The sequence below is a fragment of the Camelus dromedarius genome, chromosome 2, assembly GCF_036321535.1.
Source record: "Camelus dromedarius isolate mCamDro1 chromosome 2, mCamDro1.pat, whole genome shotgun sequence".
Classification (NCBI taxonomy): domain Eukaryota; kingdom Metazoa; phylum Chordata; class Mammalia; order Artiodactyla; family Camelidae; genus Camelus; species Camelus dromedarius.
This window is the reverse complement of record NC_087437.1, coordinates 34,127,161-34,147,272: the sequence shown is the minus strand read 5'-3', so window position 1 is coordinate 34,147,272 and position 20,112 is coordinate 34,127,161. Positions and strand designations below refer to the sequence as shown.

General features: G+C 44.9%; 1 long non-coding RNA gene across 3 annotated transcripts in view; it reads left to right on the top strand.

The window, feature by feature from the left end:
• LOC116152685 (uncharacterized) overlaps nucleotides 1-5,126 on the top strand; it is a 31,811-nt gene extending 26,685 nt beyond the window's left edge. For all 3 annotated transcript variants that reach the window (XR_010383364.1, XR_010383366.1, XR_010383365.1), the window contains exons 2-3: nucleotides 2,685-2,938; nucleotides 4,077-5,126. This is a non-coding gene — a long non-coding RNA (uncharacterized LOC116152685). The remainder of the gene's footprint in view (nucleotides 1-2,684; nucleotides 2,939-4,076) is intronic.
• Nucleotides 5,127-20,112: the final 14,986 nt, after the last annotated feature.

Sequence of the window (20,112 nt, the reverse complement as noted above, 5' to 3'; positions counted from 1 at the left end):
AAATAAATAAAAATAAAGGTGGTGATAGGTGGACTTTCAAAAAAAAATTATAAACTTCAACATATTATAATCACAAGCAATGGAATTAAGCTTCTCAGTATGTTTGCTGGTATTGCTGGAGATCTAAGGAAACTGACTCTCAACTGTTTATCTCAAGTAGCCAAAAAGAAATTCACCTGTAACCTAATATACAATAATTGGTTATAATTATTAAGCTCCCCGGATGTGCTGGGGGGTTTATGCAGTACTTTATGTGCATCTTTTCATTGATTTTCATGATTATCTTAGGAAGGGAGGTATTGTTATTGTCTCCTTTTGGCTTGGACAAGTGTGGTTCATGGAGGTAAGATCTGGACCCAGACATGCTCAGTTCTAGAGCCTGTATGCTTAACTGCTGTGCTGTGTGAGCTCTGATTAACGGTGAGGACATCTGAGATCAGGTATGAGAATGATGCCTCGACCAGTCTTGAGTAGATTTCTGTATTAGACATTCAGTGTGGGTGTATTAACGTGGGCCAAGAGTTCTCTAAATGCAGGTGCGTACACCTGGTACTCCTCCCAGCTCTGCATCTCTCTTTGTGCTCAGATGTACTTGACTCTGGCCTGGATGCACCATGTAAATACTGCTTTCATATTTGCTCAAGATTTTAGTTTTCTGTTTGTTGTAAGATCTTACACTTACCATACCATCATGTCTGGTTTTGATTGCACGCCCCCATAGGCCAAGGAGTGTTGTCTGTGTTGCCCACTTGTTACAGAGTTCTGTCCCAGTCCCGAGTCCTGCCAATCACTCGTGCAAACTGCAAGTAAGAAAAATGAGCGAGCAGGAGGGGCTCAGTAAGGGGGTGGCGCTGAACGAACCCCACTCAGACACAGAGCCTGGGAGCCATCTGAGCCAAGTGTAAAGAAAGCGTGGGCCTCTAGGCCCCAAACAGAGAAGCCCAGAGTCTGACCAGGCACCCTCCAGAGGTACTGCATTTGCTTGCCAAGGAATCGGTACAAAGCAGCTTGTGAAAAATATCCCAGCATGCTCTTGACAATCCCTGAAATGAGACTGGAAAGCGTTAAACAGGATTGGATTGTCAATAAATGATAAGTAAGAACATCAGCATAAAAAGCTTTATGTCTGTCTCAATTATTCACTCTCTGACGGTTCAGATGTGCATCTTCCCGGCCCTGGTGTTAATAAACACTGACATTTGAAGTGAAGTGAGCTGTTTCCATATCCTTTGAAAATGGAAATGGAAGTGTTGAGAGAATGCAGATGAATTCAGCTCTTTTTCAGTTGTTTCTGGCAGAAAGTTGTTCCGAATAACCTATGATATTACCAGAAAGAGGGGTTGGAAGTTTCTTTACATGGGGTGAGGATTTCAGAGGGAATGGTCAGAAATTTTCCTAAGGGGAAAAAATATCATAGTGGCAAGAGATGGAGAAAGATATTCCAGGGAATATAGAATTAAGAATATATAAGGGGAAGGGTATAGCTCAGTGGTAGAGCGCATGTTTAGCATGCATGAGGTCCTGGGTTCAATCCCCAGAGCCTCCATTTAATAAATAAATAAACCTAATTACAACTGCACTGCTACCCACCCCCCCGAAAAAAGAATTATGTGAGATATTCCAGAGAGGCTTGCTCTTTGAACTATGGTTTTGGGATATAAGGAATTATTAATTGGCCTCTAGTTTCCAGAGAGGAAGGCAAAGACCCCACTAGTATCAGTCTGATAACTTGGTCCTACCTAGAGACTAGGGCTTTGGGCCCTGCCTTTGCTGGGAATATAGCAAAGCTCTGAAAATCCATGGTTCTTCTGATCCTGGAGACTCCTCTCCTTGGAAGGTTGGGAAGGGAACTGTTGGGTTTCAAGGATGCTTACATCTTGAAAAAATTAGCAGTGGTACTCAGTGACTTGGAAGCTTCTTCTGTATTCATTGTGATTTGGGATACTGTCTATGGCAGGAATTATGAACATTGCCCATTTCAAAAGACTAAGTATTCATTTTATAATTTAAAGCAGTTATAGAAGTTTGTAGTTGTAGCTATGTTTTCTGGCACATCATTTGTGGCCCCTCTGCTGTAGGAAATGCTGAAATCCAGATCGGAAGGCAACCTCAATTATGAATTGTCGTATGGGAAAGTAGACCATGCTTCTTAATGCTGTAATTACAGATATATTCACATATGGACACAGAAAACCCCCAAGAGAACACATCAAATATTGACAGTGAATTTTTAATTCTTCATTCAGATATTTCTTTGTTTTCTGAAATTTATACAATAAGCCTATATTATTTTATAATCAAAAAATAACAGAAAGGGAGGGTATAGTGCAGTAGTAGAGTGCATGCTTAGCATTCACGAGGTCCTGGGTTCAATCCCCAGTACCTCCACTAAAAATAAGTAAGTAAATAAACCCAATTACCCCTCCCCCCAAAAATAAACAAAAAAACCCAGAGGTTCTTTTGGAACAGAAACAAGGTACTGTCTACTCCATCACTGGATCAGAACAGTCCAAAAATCCTCTGTAATGTGGGGTCAGAATGCAATTACACCATAATTTACTAATAGAAAATACTGAAGCATAAGTAGTGGGGATACGGGAGAAGTGTCCTCAGTTCTCAGGTTCAGGAAGTAAGGCCAAAAGCCAGCGGCTCACAGGGAAATGTGGCTGCTCTCTTGTCTACAGGAATTCTGTTCATCCAGGAGACCCCATTAATTTGAAGTTACCCCGGGACTATTTATGGAATCCAGAAAGACCTTTGATGGCTTCACTCACTCTGTCTAGAAGATTCTCCTGGAGTCCTGAGCTTGTCTCAGTCAGCACTGAAAGCCTGAGAGAGAGACAAAGAGAGAGCGAGCGAGCCAGCACCACACTTGCTTCTTGACTCGGTCCTGCTTTATAGCTGCACCTGATGGAAACATCTGTTCTTCAGCTAAATGGTAAATATTTTAAATACTCATGGGTCAGATCCTATCACTGCTTTTGGATCAGCTTTTGGAAATGAAAATTTCAGTCTCATTTGGCAAGTTAGAGGGTGACACTTGGGTTCCCTCCAGCAACCCCAGTTATGTCAGGAGCTTTGTCGTGGGAAGACTTTGCTAGATCTTGTTTTGACTTGGCTCTGTATATCCTGGTGACTCTGGGAAAATCACCTTGGTTTCTTCTTCTGGCATCTGATTGCTCGCCTTCCAGATGACCCCCAATAATTCCTGCCTCCTCCTAGTCATACCCTTGTGTAGTCCCCTCCCCGCTGTACCAAGGGAAATAAATTTATTTGTATATACATGAAACTGAGACTCCAAGGAGTTAAGTAATTTGATTAGTATAATGGGCTAGAGGAACATAAATTTTGTGTCACCTGATACCAAATCCAAGACCTTGTTCACCTTCTCATAATGCTGTTCCTTGGAAGGAAAGGAAAGGAATGAAATAGTCACTTTCCATTGATTCAAATGGTTGCTCACAGGGTTAAGCAGTGCCCTCACACCCAGAGGTGATGTACAAACACATATTTACCCTCCCACAGTCTTTTCAGTCAAATACATTAATAAATGATGAGTAACATCAAGAGGGATGTGTACCCCCCTTTACTCTTGTACCTTTTAAATTAATCAACCCACCCCCTTTTCTGTTGGTGCAGAGATAGATTTACATAATATCCTGGTTGCCATGGCTGATACTGCCCTTTGTTAGTTAACTCTTAAAGGAGGAGTCGTGTAAAAGCCTGTGAATGACCACATGAATTATGCATAAGGGACTCAACTCCAGTCATGCATATAAAATGGGCATTAAGAACCCAACTCTGATGCTCTTATTCTTTCACAAAGAGCCCCACACAGGGCTTGCTGGCCTGGTCTGTAGCTCTCTCATAGCACGAAATGGAGTTTGATGTATTGGTTTGAACTAATTCCAAAATGGAGACCACTAACCAAGAAAATCAAGTTATATAAATACAATTGGCATCTGGCAACTGACAATAATGTGCTTTCTAAAGTTTCTGTGTGCCTTGTAGAGCATTATAGTACACTCTGTGCACACAGTGACTGATGAAATCTAACCCCTCCTTCTTCCACCCAGCCAAGAAGAGCCAGTTTGAGACTGGTGAGTGATTTGCTGAAAGAATTCAGAAGGTACCAGAGGAGATTCATGTTCGAATTCCATCTCCTGTTCTCCAGCCTTACTCTCTAGGGTGCCTTTGAAGGTCAAACTGAGTCTCCATGAAATCACCCTCCACCAGGTGGACAGACCATTCCGACTTTAGGAAGGAAGATGGTGACCCAGGGTGTCCCCTGCTCTTCAGTGCAGCAGCCAAACTCCCTTTCAACATCATCAGCTGTCCAAGATCCAGTTCAGTTAGCTCAAACCCATCTTCTCACCAAATTCCTAGGCTATTAAAGATTCAAGGATGCCTCAAAGAAGGTGTCTGGTCTGTCTTTTTGTCTGAGACTCTAAACTCTAGCATGGCCTGTTGGAAAAAGAGCATCCCTATGTATAGGTTTGAGTGAACCTTACTTGGGAGAATTGGTTTTTGTTTTTCAACCACTCGTAAGAACAGCTTGCTGATGCTTTCTGATGGTGGCAATGGAAAAAGTCAACATTTGGGTCAGCTGGCACGCATGCCTAGTCCAAGCCATGGCCATCCCCACCAGGCTACTGCAGTGGCCCCTGATGTGGTCTCCCTGCCTCCCCTCTCACTCCGTACTGCCCATTTCCACACAGCAGCTGAAGCCACCAATGGCTTCTCATCACACTTAGAATAAAGCCCAAGCTCCTCACCCTGGCCGATGAGGCCTCCAGAACATGGCTCTGCCTGGTTTTTCTAACTGATTTTGTACCATCCTCCCCATGCCCACCACTTTCCAGCCCTCGCTTTCTTACAGTTCCTTGAACACATTAAATTTGCTTCTACCTACAGTCCCTCACACTTGTTCCTTTTGCCTGGAATGACCCCGATGATTGCCTTTCCAGCTCTTCTTGTCATTTCCTTTTCTTATTAAACGTCACTTCTCCTGAGAATCCTTCCCTGACCACCCCATCTGAATGAGTTCCAGCATATAACTTGGTTTTATTTTCGCCTTAATACTTCTGGTATTTTCTTGTTTATTCAATCTGTTTTACCGTCTGGCTTTCCCCGACTGTACTGTTAGCTCCAAAGGCAGGAACCTGGTATGTGTTATTCTCCATTGTGTCTCTAGTGCCTAGAACCCTGGCTGGCACTAGCAGACACTCAGTGTTTGTTGAATGAATAAATGAATGAATAAATGCTTTTGTTTTCACTTGGATCAGCCATTCTAGAAAAATATGTTGGTTTATTTCCATCTGAATTGATTCAGCCATCTTGTAAAAATAAATCCTTCCCAGTTAAGAGTCAATTCATAGTTGAATAAAAATGACTGGGCGAGCCAGCTCAGGCTTCAGTAAGTTAATGTGCTATATCCCTGATGCGTACAATTCAAATCCCTGACTCAGATACCTGAAAATGTCATTTGAGTTACAATTACTGGTCCTGGGACTGCCTTACTTTACCTTTATCTGGGCTCCGAGGACCCAACACAAGTTCTTTGTTTTCTGTAAGTCTTTGACACACCCTCCCCCCACCCCCAGCCCACAGAACTGCTCTCCTCCTGGGCTCCCTCCTGCTTCTATAGCGCCGCGGAGTACTCCAGTCACTCCTCAGGCCTTGGGTGGAGGTGGCTATTAGATGTCTGCTCTGTGGGGGGAATTTGAAGGCAGCATGAGGATCTCAGTCCCTTTATTTGTCCTGGGCTTCTGTTTTGGACCCTTTCTCGCTGTGTTTGTCCTATGGGTATTCTGTTGACCTGCAGATCAACTCCAGTAGCCTTTTCTCTAGTTCTTTTCATTTTTAAATGACTGTCGACTCTTAGCAACACTGGGCGCTCAGGACAGTCTGCCCCTAATTCTGGCCACAGTTAGTGGCAGTGGTCAGGGCAGAGTTCAAAGGGGGGCTCTTTCTGAGATGCCTGAAATGGTCGAGGGCTTCCCCTTTTCCCTGTGGTTGAGAACATCCAGTGAAGCCTTTCTTACCCAGAAATGGGTTGTAAAAAGGCAATAACTAGATTCTTTTATCTCCCATAATAGCTTTCCACAAAGGAGGGAGACCTTTCCAGCTGAGACAAAGCCTGACTTTAGCTGATGCTGCTGGCAGACCCACAACAAGCCCTCTCCATGGCCAGGGACCCACTGGCATCCTTTGCCTGATAAAGGGGGATGCATTAGCACAGACCCTGACATCCCCTCTCCCTGAAAAGGAGTTCGAATCTCAGAGGAAATCGTGTCCTTAGTGTAAAGATATGGTAAAAATTTTAACTTTTTTTTGACAGCAGACAATCCTTCCCCTCTCCATAGGAAGACTGGTACTCTTAGGTGATTCTTTTGCTAAAACACTTGACATGAGAGTGGGGCATCTGAGTTATAACCCTGGGTCCTGGGACTACCTTCTAAGGAAGGTAGATTCAGATGATTGAAAAGTGCAGAAAATTCCTGCCCCCAGTTCTCTCTTACTGGCCAGGAGTTTTTGCCCCATAAATCAATTTCTTTTTGTCTTGAGAGCCTTCTGCTTTTGAGTGCTTTTATTAAAACGTAACTCTCCCTGACAGGGATGGACTCTAGGACATTCATCAGGGGTGGGTTATAACTGGTATGGACCCTCACGTACATGCCACAGAGTCCTATAATAGTATAACACTCTTACAGTATAGAATTGACCACATTGCTTGTTTCGTGGTTGTCGCCCCACCAGGTGGACAGGGACTAGACAATCTGTCTTATCCATCCTTTTACCCCTGCACCTAGTCCTGTGCCTGGCCCAGGATAGATCCTTAGGAGATATTTCTGAATGAACGACCAACATTGCAAGATGCTTCCAAGTCTAGAAGCCTGCTGAGCGGAGGAGTAGAACATAGACGCTGGCACAAAAATAGTTGTGGGGAGGGGGTCTCCCTCAAGAAAGGGAAGAGGATCCCCAGACTTCTGAATCTTTCATCCCTGGTGACACAAAACACAGATGGTGACAAGAAGAGCTGCTTCAGTGGAGAGACAGTGAAAGTTCTCAGGAGACACTGTGGACATTTTTAAACACTTTCTCCGGCCTACTGACAAGCCAAGGCCCCTGCTTCTGTGTCTGTGACAACTGAGCGAAGCCATTTCATCTCCTCACTAATCGGCAAAATTCTTTCCTTGCTACAGCATTTGGAGTGTGAATTCTAAAGGTAACCTTGGGAACCAGCTCCTTCAGTAAACCAAGGGAATTAGTGCAGGCTTCAGTGTTGGCTGTGCCCAAGGTAATGTCGACTGGATTTTCTCAGGTCACATCCCACTCTGAAAGAAATCGTCATTTCTTGGCGGACCGTGTGCTGGGGACGGCTTGTGGCCCCGGGACGGTCCCCACGGCGCACACGAGAGAACAGCGGGGGGGCCAGTCCTGCGCACCCCCCCCCCCCACCTCCAGGGCTTTCCACACAGAGAGGGAGGCAGGATCCTGGGGGCCTGGCAGGGATGTAGCATCCCCTAAAGCTGAGGGCCATCAGCTCAGAAGAACGCGTTTCAAAGAGAGTTTCTAGCATGCTGTCGAGACGCCTATTTGTCAGGAAGCGGTGTGTGGGTTCCTGTGGCTATTTGCTTCCTAGGAGCTGTTGCTGCTTCTGTCCAGGTTTTGATTCCCTTTGCTCCAGGCAGTGATCATACGTGTATGAATTCATCTCATGCTAATAGTAACCCTATGAGGCAAGAACTATCGTCACCCCCATTTCACAGATAGGAACCGGCTAAGACAGGCACAGTTTAAGGGCTGCACCTTAGCTGTCCTCTTCCCAGCTGAGAGCGAGGTTTTACAGCAAGGTTTCGGCTTCTGGGTCTACCATCTCACAGAGGCTCTGCCTCGCTGGTTCTGCCTCCCGATTTGCCTCCCTCCTCCTGGCGCCCCTCAAGCTGACCCTTCGTTTCCATGGTATGCCTGGCGGATGTGTCTGACTTCTGTCTGTCTGAGCGTGCCGGCCTCGCAGCCACAAGCCTGCCCTGCCGCACCCCAGCACCCGGCTGGCCTCTGGAACCCCTGCCTGGAGTGGGACGGGTGGCTCCACAGGCAGCCCGGCTCGGGGAGTACCGCACGCGGCTGGGCGGGAGCACCAGTCCTCTGGCGGAAGCAGGCGGGTCTCCCTGCGGAGGCGGAGGAAGCATGGCCACGATCCGTTATCATCGCGGGGAGCGCTCTCCATCTTCGGAGAATTTAAAGAGCGAAATCAAATGCATCGGCAGCCGAGTCACTTCTTTGAATCCATGTTCAGGACGCCTCCTAAATGTCTTCCCAGAATCCACCTTCCCTAGGATACCTTCATTGAATCCCCACCCAACAGCCACTCCTCCCACCCAATTCTGCACGCTTTATCTAATCTCCCGTGCCTTACACCGCTCATCCCCCACTTCAGCCACTTCTCGCACGCGTCTCACTCGCCAGGCCGCACCTCACCTCACTGCCTTGCATTTCAGCGCCCGACATCATCCTGGGTGCTATCGGTTGCTCTTGCTTATTCTCCTTTTTGTTTGTTACGTTGTTTCCTTCAGTGGACTGTAGATCTGGGAAGGCGTCTACTGTACTCCTAGTGCCCAGTCCAAGACTGGGCAGAAGACACACAGCCCAGAAACAGACTCTGCGGTTGATGACTGGCCATAATGGCGCCTCACTGCATGGGCATCAAGTATCCTGGTGTGGGATGGAGGCCCTCCTTAAAACTGCGACGTCCTCCGAGTGAAGTGCATTAGGGATTCAAATATATGTGAAGCGCCAGGGCCTTTCTATTTTTAATGCCAACTAGGGATGAGAGGCTAAAAGAAAAAAAATAAACTGACCTCCTCCGTTGCTGCCTACCTATGGATCTAGATTAACCTCCTTGTTTTTTTAGACTTTATTTTTTAAGTCTTCATAGACTTTTAAAAAAGCATTTTTAGGTTCACAGCAAAACTGAGTAGAAAGCACAGAGATTTCCCATATACCCCTGTCCCCACACATGCTCTTGTTTCCTCCACTATCAACATCACGCACTGAGCGGGATATTTGTTACAATCACGGAACATATGCTGACACGTTATGAGGACCTAAAGTCCACATTTGGGTTCACTCTTGGTGTTGTACAGTCTATGAGTTAGGACAAATACGCAGTGACAAGTGTCTGTCAGCACAGTATTGTACAGAGTGCCTTCACTGCCCTCGACTTTTGGCAACTACTGATTTTTTTTTATTGTTTCCATAGTATTGCCTTTTCCAGAATATCATACAGTTGGAATGATACGGTGTGTCGCCTTTTCAGATTCAACCTTCTACTTTTCATCTTTCAATTACTTCCTTTGTTGGACCGTTTTCAAATTCAGGGTTTTGGTCTCTGGATATCTTGGGTAATCACATAGTGAGCATAGTCTGTAAGGTACCCACTTAGAGAGAAAGACCAGGGAACACTCTAAAGGCAGTTTCAGGGATCTTCAAGGGCCAGAAATCCCCCTCCCGCTCTACCTTATATTAGGACTGCCCTTTAAGTTAAGATGTTGAAATTCCCTATTAAGATACAAATGTAGTATCTGCAAGGGATGATTATTATTATAACTATTAACTACCAACATTATTAAACATGAATGTCCTGACTCAGATGAGTAGAATGGCTTAAAGGATAACAAGAATCTGGGTGAATGTGCCCAGAAGGTAGGGCTTTGGAAGCCAAGGAACTGAATGAGGGATTTCCTGGGTTGTCTGCACTTGCAGTCTGGACTCCTGGAAAAGTGGAGAAAGATAGAAAAACGTGTGGTAGAATGAAAAGAATACACTTTTGGGAGTCAAGGAACAGAATGAAGTTAGTTATCTATTTCTGTGTAGCAAATTATCCCCAAAACTTAGCGGTTTGAAAAGATAAATATTTGTCATCTCACAATTTCTGTGTGTCAGGAATTTCAGAGCAGCTTCACTGGTTGGTTCTGGCTCAGAATTTCTCATGAGATTGTAGTCAAGTTGTTAGACGAGGCTGCAGTCATCTGAACACTTGTCTGGGATTGGATCTTTTTCCAAGATAACTCACTCACAGGGCTGTTGGCAGGAGCCCCAGTTCTTTGCTGGCTGTGGGAAGGGGGCCTCAGCTCTCTCCATAGGGCCGCTTGAGTGCCCTTACAGCATGGCAGCTGGCTTCCCCCAGAGTGAGCGATCCAAGAGAGAGCCGGGAGGAGGCCACCATGTCTTTTATGACCTGGCCACTGCACTGCCATGGCCTGTTTGTCACACGATCGTCACTAAGTCTAGTTCACGCTGGAAGGACGAGGAGTTAGTAGGCTTTACTTTTTTAAGGCAGAATTTTGAAGAATTTGTGGACATATTTTAAAACTGTTGTACTTACATTGTACTTATTTACACATCTGGACTCCTGGGAAAGGAGTGTGAGAGAGAGAAATGCAGTGCAGTGCAAAGAATAATCTATTTGGCATCAAAGACCTGGCTTGAATGCTGGTTTTTCCACTCCTAGAAAATCACAAGTGTTCTGAACCTTTGTTTCCCATTATCAGAATTAAATGGACAATAGGTTTTCCCTGCAAAAAGCCTATAGAGGGGTAAGGGTGATGTGTGTGAAATCTATTTTTGTATCACAACACGCTACACAGACTTAACACTGTTTGCATGTTTGGACTGCTTTACGTGTGTTTGAGGGAAGCATCCATAGCAAAACGTATCCTCTTCCCTGTGGGCAGAATGAAGCCCTTGCCTCTTTCTCATCAGAAAGTGCAAGCCAAGAGCTCCTACACGGTTTTATTGCAGGATCAGGCTTCTAGATTTCAGGGAGGGATTCAGCGGGTTAGGCATTCTTGTTATATACCCTCTCCTAAGTTCCTCTGAGGCCTGGGGGAAACATTTTACTGTAGTCCCATTTCTTATAGAAACAAGTTGAAGACCTCTCTAATTAAGATCAGAGAGACTCTGATTCAGAAAACAAATGTTGCATTTTTTGTGCCAGCAGGACGTTTTACTGACCGCCCTTTCTCCCTACTGCTAAGTCATACTTGATTTTCTGCTTTGTTTAGTTACATGGTGGCGAAGTTTCCTCAAAATGCTATAAAGACAGATTTGTAAGTTGGGGATACTATGATTTTCTTTCCTTTAAACTCACTTCCATTGGTGGTTGCATGTCAGGTCCCTTCTTTAAATAATTCTTTGTGATGGAGTCATTAAGCACTGAAAAATGTAGACCCTAGAGGCGTGTAATGAGAAGATCAAATAGTGTGTTTGTTCCAAGGGACTCCATGATTTCCACCTTCACCTACCTAAAAGTTTTTCCATGTTGGAAATGTAAAAGAGTAGCCGTTCAGATTTTAGGCAGTAACCAGTGAGATCACTTTCAGTGGAGTAGCCATCTGAGCAGGCATCATGTGAAATATTCTCTAAATAAACACTTAAAAGGGAAGGAAACTCACCTTGAAAACTGGAAATAGGCCTCTGCAAAGTTCACTGGGTTGTTTTTTTTTTTTTGCTGTTTTTTTCTTTTTTTGTTATTCTGTTTTGTTTTTTTTTTGGTTTTTTTTTTTTTTTTTTTTTTTTTTTTTTTTTTTTTTTGCTGCAAAGTTCATTGTAACCTTTATTTCTTAACCAGGCCAGTACCACCAGCCAATGGTGTGTGGCTTTCTCTGATGTGATGCATGAAATTGACACTATATTTTAGGTTCTTGGACTACCCAGCATTTCCACTCTTTTGGAGCAAGATGGGCCATAATAGATTGAGCCTAGATTATCTTCAGGACAAATACAGCCAGGGGATTCCTGTTGTCTCAAGGTATTCAAAATTCTTACAGCAAAATCAGTTTAAGTCCTCTAGAAAATATTTAATAATAGATGAGAAATAATTTTTTTTAACCAAACTATTGGGGAAAGTAAAGGAAGACAGGGGTTAATGTGGCTGCAGATTGGAAATCACTAATTTCCTATGCACTCCCCTGTCTGCAGAGATTGCCAGTTGTCCCAAAATCAGATCTTTCCTTTGATACTCCAGCATCTATAGCAATATGCCTCCAGTTTTTAGCTGAACACAAGGTCACCCAACATCACTTGCAACTAGGTGCACCGTATGCCCAAGTTCTGGACGCGTGGTGTTAGGTTAAAAAGAAATTCGAGTCTGCATCTTCTAGGAAGTTTTCTTGAAAGGAGAGATGCCTGCTCCTCTCTTCTTTCTTTCTTCCCGGTGACTGGAATGCAGATGTGATGGCTAGAATTGGAGCAGGAATCTGGGACCGGGAGATGATGTTGGAAATGAGAACCACACACAGCAGAGCCTGGGTTACCACCACGAAGGGAGATGGCAGCCCTGGACCATCCTTCAGCTCCATCCATCAGCTGAAAGTTTGTCCAGCTGGCATCTTCACCCTACCATGTTGCCTCTTGGTGGTGTGGCCACAGGAGCAGTGTCAACTGGTGGTTAAGAACATTAGCTTTTTTGGGAGAGGGTAGAACTCAGTGTAGAGTGCATGCTTAGCATGCATAAGGTCCTGGGTTCAATCCCCAGTACCTCCATTCAAAGTAATATAATAATAATAATAATAATAATAAAGTAAGAAATAAGAAAGTAAGCAAGCCAGGCAGAAAAAGACAAATGTCATATGATATCACTTATATGTGGAATCTAAAAAAAATTGATACAAATTTTATTTACAAACTAAAAACAGACTCACAGACATAGAAAACAAACTATGGTTTTGAAAGGGGAAAGGGCAGGGATGGATAAATTAGGGATTGAGGATTAACAGATACACATTGCTAAATATAAAGTAGATAAACAACAAGGACCTACTGTGTAGCATAGGGAACTATATACAATTTCTTGTAATAACCTATAATGGAAAAGAATCTGAAAAGAAAAAATACATTTGTACACATACGTATGACTGAATCACTTTGCTGTACACTGAAACTAACATTGTTAATCAACTACACTTCAACAAAAATTTCATAAAATAGTAATAAATAAGTAAATAAATAAACCTGATTACCTCCTCCTACCAAAACAAAACAAAGCAAAAGAACACTAGCTCTCAAAATCAGGTGATTTGAGGTTGAAATCCTGCCTTCACCACTTACTGGCTGTATGACTTCGGGCAGATTGTTTAACCTCTCTGTTATGGTCATGTGGTGCCATGGGACAAACTCCTCCGATTTTGCATACTTATAAATTTTAGATCAGAAATGTGACGGGGCACAGCAGGGTAGATTTGTCTGTTTCCTGAGGTCTGGGGCCTTAGCGGGAAACTCACAGGCTGAGGGGGCAACTCTAGAGCTGGGGGTGAAATCGTCTGAAGGCTCAGTCACACACGCATCTAGCCATTGGTGCTGCTGCCAGTGGGACCTCAACTGCGACTGCCAACCAGAGCGCCTACACCAGCCTCTTCCTGGGGCCTGGGCTTCCAACAGTGAGTGTCCCAAGAGGGCCAAGTGGAAATTGGGTTGCCTTTGCTGACCTCGCCTTAGAAGTCACACAGCATTGCTTCTCCCACGTTCTATTCATGGAGACAACGGCACAGGCCCGCCCAGGTTTTAGGGGAGCGAAGAGAGAGATGCCGACTCTTGGTGGGGAAGTGACAAGATTCTTGAAGAGTACACGTGCTTGGAAATATCATTGTAGCTAATTTTGGAAAAGACCCTGCCATGCTGTCTAAAGCTTCCTGTTCTTCATCTGCAAATGAGGATAACCATATCTGTCTTATAAGGCAGAGGAGACGCTGGAAATATTTAATCACCTATAGAGCCTGGACACTGACCAATCACAGCAGTCACCGGCATCAACACTTCAGTCTACAGAATGGTCCTGGAAGTGCCCAGGGGAGAAGAAAGGGTGGGTAGAACGCCGTGTGCACGGGGAGGGTGGGGGCTGTCACTAAGTGGTTTCAGGGCAGTGAGTATTTTACCAACCAGTAACTTGAAAACCTGCTGTTGCACATCGGCTGAACGTCAGCTCTGCTCATAGGGTCGTTTTGAGGATTAAGTATGATGCTGCACATAGAGCACATGGCAAGCAAGGCACATGGTGAATACCGAATAAACAACACTATTATTGCTACAGCCATTTTTGGTACTTTCCCATTCTAACATGCAACATAGAAATTAAAATCTTAAAAACATGAGACCCCCCTAATGTTTTCTCTCTCTTTTCACATGAAGACACACTGTCTTCATCTCCCCAAGAGCTTGTAGATCTTGTGAGCATCCAAGATCTTTAACAAAACAAGTAGATGACCTTTCAATGGATAGATTTTTCTTAAGAAATAAGGAGTCTGTTCTTTTCCCCCCTCTTATTGGAAACCATGAGTCAATGACAGCATTGCTCTGTATAAGTCTCTTCAACAGTTGTACAAAGCTTGAAATTTTCCTAGATGTTTTGGTGTACATGGTCAAGTGAACTGATGTGATAACGGAATAGAAACAAAAGAGTATTGCCCGGCTGTAATTTCAGAAGGGATTTCTGTGGCTTCATAGAGAAGTGTGCTTTGCACCATGGAACCCCGTATCCTAAATTTAGAATAGGCTGAGAGAGACAGAGTCCAGATCTATAGTTCCTCTCCTATGAGGAACCTTCTTTAATACTGAAATTAGGCTCGCAGAGCCTGACTCACAGGCACATTTCCTGGACATGAATGACCTCCCCAGGGTTGGTCTGGCAGATATCTGAATTCTCTGGAAAAAGGCTGATTGATGCTGAAGGATTTTCCACAATACTGGGGAGCCCTATTTTTCTGCCAAGCCTCATCAGCTGAGAGAAGTCAAAAGAAGAATTGTCTAATAACGGTAATGGAATGGAAGCTAACTTCAGCTTGGAATATCTACCCAACAAAACACCCAGGATTCTCTTTTCCCAGCTCTCTGAGTGATGCCGCCGCTCTCTGTGCGTGAGGCCTTCCGGAGTATTGCTGCTGTGGGAGTGGGCTCCACACTTCATGCTGGGGGTCTGTATGCAGCCATGGTCTCCTCCATACTGTTGGGACTTCACCCTGTGTGGACTGAGGTGGGGCCAGGTCACTTCCCCTTTTGAATTAGCACAGAAAGAGTGCTCGAAGGTCTGATTTTAAATAGCTCTTTCTCTCAAGGATTGGCACTCAACTTCCCTGGGGCAAAGTTGGGGGGCCAATGAGAGGCATCATGTGTGGGTGGCACCCAGAAGTGTCTCTCCTTACTAGCCTTCACTGGTTTCCAGTGTGGCACCCCAGCACCTTCTCCAGCCTTAGAGTGAGTTCCTGACCCCACGAGAGCGCTCTCTGAGAGGCCGAGCCCACCTTTGCCCTTCCCTCCTCGGTTCTCCGATCTCTAACCCAGACGCAGAATCCTCCTTCCTCTCCCAGGCATTATGTATTTGCCCTTCTCTGGCAGAGAACCCGCCTCCTGACAACACTTGCTGAGGCCACCATTTGTGAGATGGGAACACGCATCTCCTAGATCGTTTCCTGTCATTTGGGCACCTTCCTTTAACCCCGTTAATCAGAGGAAGATGAATTTTAATTGGGTTCAAAGCCAGACATTGACTACCCCAGCAAGTTTCATTAACCTTTTGGTAAATGAAGAGCCTTAACAAAGCTAAATGTACTTCACCCAGCTGATCTTCACTGACGGCAGATTCACTTGTTTTCAATTCACCAAACGTTTAGATCTGCAAACAGGGCACTGAGCTGTGGGGACTCAGTGACAGTAAGTAGTTCCAAGCACAAGGTGTTCCCACTTTGGGGAGAGACGAGTGAAGGGACTGTGGCCACTCCATGTGCTCAGGCTGCGGGGGGAGCAAAAGGGGGTCACTCACTCCACCTGGGCTCCGTAGTGTCTGCGTCTGTAGCTCAGTGCGCAACCCAAGACATGATGGGAAACTCAAGACAGGCTGAAGCCTTCTTAGGTGGTTAGGAAAAGGGTTCAGGAAATGGTCACACCTGTGTCTTCTCTGTCTCCGAGGAAGAAGGAATCTTGGGGACACAGGAAACAAACCTGAAAGGTTCTCAGACTTCTCCAGTGAGCTAAGCTAGGTTGGTAGGAAGGAAAGCTTTGGAAGGGATTCAGGAAAAAATGGGAGGCATGAGAGAATGGCCATGTCCCAGGTCTCGGCTGAGTCCTGGGATGTGCCCTGACAAGTGAGGGTCCTTGGCTTCATGCAGGAAAGAATTCAAGAGTGGGCCATAATTGAGTAAAAGTAGATTTATTTAGAGAGATGCACACTCTATAGATGGAGAGTGGGCCATCTCAGAAGACCAGAGAGGTAAGAGGTTTGTGGAGGCGAGAGGGTTAAAATAGAAGTAGATACACATTCCATCGACAGAGTGCAGGCTGCCTCAGATGGAGAGAGAGAGCTTGAGACTGAGAGGTGCAGTGTTGCTAGTTTTTAATATGCTAACAAGTGAGAGGATTATTCCAACTACTTTGGAGAAGGGGCAGGGATTCCTAGGAAATGGGCTACCACTCTCTGACCTTTCATGGTTAGCTTCAGAGCTGTCCTGGTGCCTATGGGTGTGCCATTCACGGAGCTAGTACATTACACTATGTACTGTGAAGCCCAAGGTGCACTGGAGGTCCACTCGCCCGCCATCTTGGGCCTCCAGGTCTCTTGGGGGATGACTTTTCTGCCATCTTTGTCCTAACTGATGGCTGTGTCTTGCCCCTTTCCTTCCATTCTCAGAAGGATTTCCATTTAGCCTAATCATTGTGGAAATTCAATAGTCCCTATTTTGAAGAAATTTCTTATTCCAAGGATCACAGCCCGCGTTTCTCAAGTGTTTTTAGAATATGAATTTTACATCATGTTCCAGTAAATCTGTATATTAAAACATGATTTCCAACTGAAAATTGTTTCACAAAACAAATACTGTGTGGAATGCCCTCTCTTTTCTCTCTTATTCTTTTCCCCTTCCTTTCTCTCTCCCTCTCTCTTTCTTTCTTTCTTTCTTTTCTCTCCCCCTCGCCCCACCCTGCTGGTAACTACCCACTAAAAAAATTTAACAGATAACTAATGAGTTTTAAAAGCTCAGCTCTAGAAAACTGAACCAAAAGCCTTGAATTGTCAATCATCCCCTCCCAGCAACTGCCTGACTTGAAATCAACTGTCTTGATGTCGTCCTATCTCTGGCCCTGCCCATCAGGTCTACAATGAAGGCAATTAGAGGTCAAAGTGAGACCACTGGCAGGTCAGGAAGGCTCCCCTGGGGCACCATTCTGCCCTGCACAGTGGGGTGAGTTTATTCTTCTGCCTGTGCTTGGTGGAGCTTTCAAGATGGACCAGAGTGGGCAGTTGGCCTTGCTGCATCATATAAGGACTTTATTCTATAATCCTCAGAGCTTTCTTGACCCAACAAGCCTAAACACTTGGAAATCACTTCGAGTTGTATTTGGAGCCATTTTAGAAACATCAACTTGAGAATCAGTTCATGCTCATTAAGAACATTCGGCTCCTCGTTGACACACTTCTGTTTCTTGGTCTTGACCCTGAGGAGTTGCTAGAAAAACCCATTCAGTGCGGTGCAGTGGCTGGGCTGGTGCTGGAAGTCAGGCGTGCCGTTAGACAGTCTGCGCTGCAGCTTGTTCACCTGTTCAGTGGGGGCAGTCAATGTCCTGCTTTCACGGGCGCGGTGTGAGGATTAAAGGATACGTGACTGTAATGTTCTTCGCAGAGGCCCGGCTCCTGGCAGATGCCTGGTGGCAGGTGAGGTTCGCTGGTGTTGCCATCCCACTCGACTCCACACTCGGTGCCCCGCCACCTTGCTCAGGTCAGCAGTCCCTGCCCCTGGCTCCAAGAGGCAGTTCTGAGGGTAAGTTCTTGACCTATTGGGACATCCTTGTTTAGATCCTGCTCAGTTCCTCCCCAGGTTACCTCCTTCCTTGTTAAAACACAGGAGAGAACTTTACTACAACAAGGAAGTGAGACTCTCCACGGCTCTTCAGGGGGACACGTAAGTGAGGGTGCCAGGTTCAAACTTCCCATAACTGTTCAAATTTTCACGGGGACGTCCTCCATGCTTGAGCCTCACCCCTTCAGGGAGAGACACAGAGAAGACTCAAGTCTGCCTGAAATTGGATTAAAGAGTGACAATAATGATCTGTGATTTAGGAAGGGGGAAGATGGGGTGAGATGAGGTCCTGTGAACAACTGAAATCTGGAGAGCATTTAATCCAAAACATTTATTGTGCACCTACGGTTCACATTACCCTGTACCAAAAAAACAAAAAACAAACAAACAAACAAACAAAAAAACCCCCCACAGACTCAGACCTCTAGGTACTTGCCATCTAACTGAGAGTTAAAATCCGTTTATATGTTAACATTCAAAAATACCCACAAGAACTCATGGGCCATTGGGTAATGGTGCTCCAAACCTATTACTAGTCACCATGTGTTATGAATTCTAGACATTTTCCAAACAGGTTCTGTGGAGGAGGCTGAACTGAAGCTGAATCCTCCTAGGGGTAAACTCCAGAAGAGCGAACAGGACAGGGGGGATGTCCATACCGTGGAGGGGAGTGCTTCAGGGAGAAACTGAGTGTTCCAGTGGAAGTGAAATGGAGCACAGGGTGGGCACATGTGAGAAAAAAGACTGAGCAGTTAGACTGAGGCCAGGTCGTACCTGATGACCGAGCTGCCTCTTTTTATCCAGGTGTTTCGTGTTCCCTCAACAAGCCTTTCACCAGAGTTGCTAACAAGTAATGGCAGGACCAGGGCTAGATGAAGGCCAATTGCTGCCCTAAACACAGACCAACAATGGTACCTCCTTGGCTCGTTCCATCCTTTCAAGTAAAGGATCTCTTACACAGATTAGCTAATGAGTTAAGCACTAGTCAGACTCAGCCCTTGTGTTTACGCTGGCTGGAAGTGAAACCCTCACATCACGAGATGGAAACAAATGAGATATCTGACGACACCTTCAAATCAGACTTAAAATTTAGTCACTTACTGTGTCAAAGAAAATTATTTCCAGTGATGTTAATTAAAGCCGAATATAAGCAGATAATGACAATAACAAAAAATTCCATTTGGGTCGAGAATGGCAGGGTAAGAGTTAAGGGCAGGAGCCAGGGGAAAACTCCAAGATGCCCCTTTCCCTTGGGCAATTAAGCGGATGCTTATTTTGCTTAATGCTTCACTCAGGGCTAGAAAGAACAAGGAGAAGAAGAAAGGGGATGAATACTTTCCAGGCTTATGTCATGTTAACTCGGAGGGGATGGCTGTGAGCTCCTTGAGGTAAGGTCATTGTCTTAATCATCTTTTTATCCCCATGTCTGACCCCAGATCTGTCACATAGGATTCAAATGAACAAACATTTATTGACCATATACTATGTGCCAGCATTTGGAGCTTGGAACAAAAAATGATCAAGACTGGGTCCTGCCCTGAAGGTACTCATAGTTCTGAGAGAGGCAAGCAGTGAGTAGGTGAAACAGAGTGTAAGAAATGCAATGAGCAATTCTTCACAAGTCAGGTGGTCCCAAGGAAGTGATATGTAGGTTGGTTCTGTAGGAGAGGAGCCAGCAAAGGGTTATTGCTTTAAAAACTTACTTTTAAAAAGGCATTTTTAGGCAAATCTGACTCATTGAAGATCAATACATACTTGCCGAATGAGTGAAGGTGGGATTGAAGAACATGTCCCCGGGGACATACAGGGAACAGACATGAGGTACAGACATACCATCTAGAGAGAGTTCATCACTCGCGGTAAGTTTTGTCCACAGGGAAACACCAAGAAAGCTAGTCTTGGCCTAAGATGCTCTATTGCTGCAGAAGATGCTTCAGTTGGCCCATCAACAGAGAGAAATCAAAGGCACTGTAGAAGGACAAGTGTCCATGATTCCAGTGAAAGGACTGGCTTGGCACCAATCCCAAATTCAGATTTTATACGTCTATATCTATATCATATACAATATATACCTTATGTATCAATACTTTTTTTAGGAGCAATATATGCAGCGGTATAAAACTTTACCCTTCCCTTTCCTTCCCAAGGTGGACTGCTTCAGAGCTGAAAGACCAGCCAGATGTTCAGGTATGAAGTAGTTGTCCCAGGAAAGGATCAGCATTAAGGCGGCCAGGCTCAGAAGAAAGATTATACATTGCTTTTTTAA